We start from the raw sequence: 2,500 nt of genomic DNA on the forward strand, positions 1-2,500 counted from the left end.
TGACGTCACCAACCAAAACATACATATGAGTGAATTATTCCACCTGCACCTATACAAAATGTTTGTTTTATTTCTTTAAAAAAACAATATGAAGATGCTGATACATTTACATTGAACATGAGACTACAAGCGAGAAACCACTTGTTGTGGACCAACCGGTAATACAAGAGTAACTAGTCCGAAAAAAACTTGAATAACTTGTCCGTAATACCCGAGTAACTTGTCCGTGATCCGTGAGTAACGACCTGAACTCATTTTCATTTCGCTTCAACAGTGAGAATAAACATGGCCATGTAACTGACCTACTTAGTATCAGGTATCTGGTTACTAATGCTCTAGTTCCTGACCTCCGTGAAAGGATTGTACAACTTTAATGAGGTGAGAAGTGATCATTATCTCCGTTGTTCTCTGGCGAGGGGGGGTATTTGCCGATCGATTAATTACCTGTCATTAATTAGGATAATGATAACTGCGAGACATTAGCCTACTTATTTTTTCCACTTTGGGTTGAGTGTCGATGACGGCAGAGGATTGCCAGGTTTATAAGGGTAATGTTTAAATGCTGATAATTCTTAGGTATGTTTGATGTTTAAAAATAATGTTTAGAGATACTTAGACCGTTATGAAAAGAGAAAACACGCGGTATGGTTTATTTGATTTGTCTGATACACACCCTTCATTGCCTATTTGGACACGGTTTGCACTTGTGATTAATTATGCATTGACAGTATACATGTAATTATATACATCACTGATGATTGATATATGAAGATGAACATTGATGGAGGGACTAATGTTCGTATTTTGAAAATGCCTTTTGATAACGAAACATTTATCATTTCTAAGAATATTCTTCATTCAGGAAACGCACGGAATGTAGGATCAACAACACTCGCGCTATTGATTAGCATTTGGATCGTAATAATAGGCCAATGCCATCTTAAAAATAAATAGATAAATAAATAGATAATAAAATCAATAGATGATTTAATAAATAACAGACTATTTCTTTGCAACATGAGATTTAATTCAAAAATGGCTACTTTGGTGATCTAAAGAGCTACAGGGATTTAAAAATAAAAATAAAATACCGAAATATATATCTAATTTGCACTATTTCACAGCTTAACAAGGGGGGGAAGGGGAGGAATCGTTTTATTAGTATAATATATTCTTAAATAAAATGAAATAATTGATCATATAATTGTCCAGGAATGAGCAGGACTTCGCTGAGTTAAAAATAGATTAATTCTTCAAAATGACCCTTTTACTTATTTGGTTGTTTACTTGTTTATTTACCTTTCTATTAATCTAACAGGACTTCCATTAATGAAACGGGTTACGAACTTTTTCTCAGGGGAGTAGTATTTATGTATTTATTTATCAACATCATTATCACCGTAATCACCATCATTATCTTAGAATAGGAGCAATACAATTCGCAAGTCTGAATATTTCTAAGAACTTGAAACGAATAATATATATATATATATATATATATATACACACACACACACTCGTGTGTGTGTGTCTGTGATGAAATTCTTAATACAAATGAAGGAGAGAAGGCATATATGTGTATGTGTGTATATATATATTTATATACGTATATTTCAGATATTCCTTCACAGAAATATACCAAGAGGTAAGAAATTCGCACTTCGAAAAGGCTCTCTCGGCAGGGGAGTAGGAGGAGGTGGGGGGGGGGGGGTCGTCACGGCGAGTTGAGTCGAGGAGAAAGTGAGGCGGAAGCGCGGCCGAGGAAGCGGACTGGAACTCAGGCCATTCGGGAAGGGTGTAGCGAAGGAGCCCGACGACCACACAGAACGACTTCGTTTGGGATGCTCACCTCCTCACCAGGTCGTACTATCCTTACTGAGGTTCTACTATCCCAACCAGGTCGTGCAGTCTTAACCCTTTTTTTTTTCTTTTTTCTTTTTAGGTATTTTAAGCAGATGCTTTATTTTAATCAAAGTATCTATCATAACCCGGTTGTTCTATCTTAATAGGGTCGTGGATTTCTACCTAGGTCGTATTATCCTTATCAGGTCATTCTATATTTACAAAGTCGTCATATCTATCCCAAGTCCTTCTGTCCCAGCCTGGTCGTCCAGCCCAAACCAAGTCGTACTCTCCAAATCAGGTCATCTTCCTCAAACCAGGTCCTCCTATCATACCCAGGTCTAGTCATTTATGTTCTGGTCTTTCGTTTAAGCAGACCGCAAGTTAGCCCTTTTAAGTGTACCTAAACACGCCCACGAGGTCGCCTTACCTTTGCTTAACCACGCCCACGAGTTCGCCTAACCTTTGCTCAATCACGCCCATTTGGTCCTTCTATATTATCATGTTATTGCTACTTATCTTTCACATTATCCCTTTTCCTCCTGTTTAGCCACGCCCAAGCGAGTATCTTGTCCTTATGTCAGACGTCCAAATAATCATTCCATTTTTCGTTCCTCCGCCCATGGAGAGCATCTCATTTTGGTGGAAGCCGCCCACA

This window comes from Penaeus chinensis, chromosome 13 (assembly GCF_019202785.1).
Source record: "Penaeus chinensis breed Huanghai No. 1 chromosome 13, ASM1920278v2, whole genome shotgun sequence".
Classification (NCBI taxonomy): Eukaryota; Metazoa; Arthropoda; class Malacostraca; order Decapoda; family Penaeidae; genus Penaeus; species Penaeus chinensis.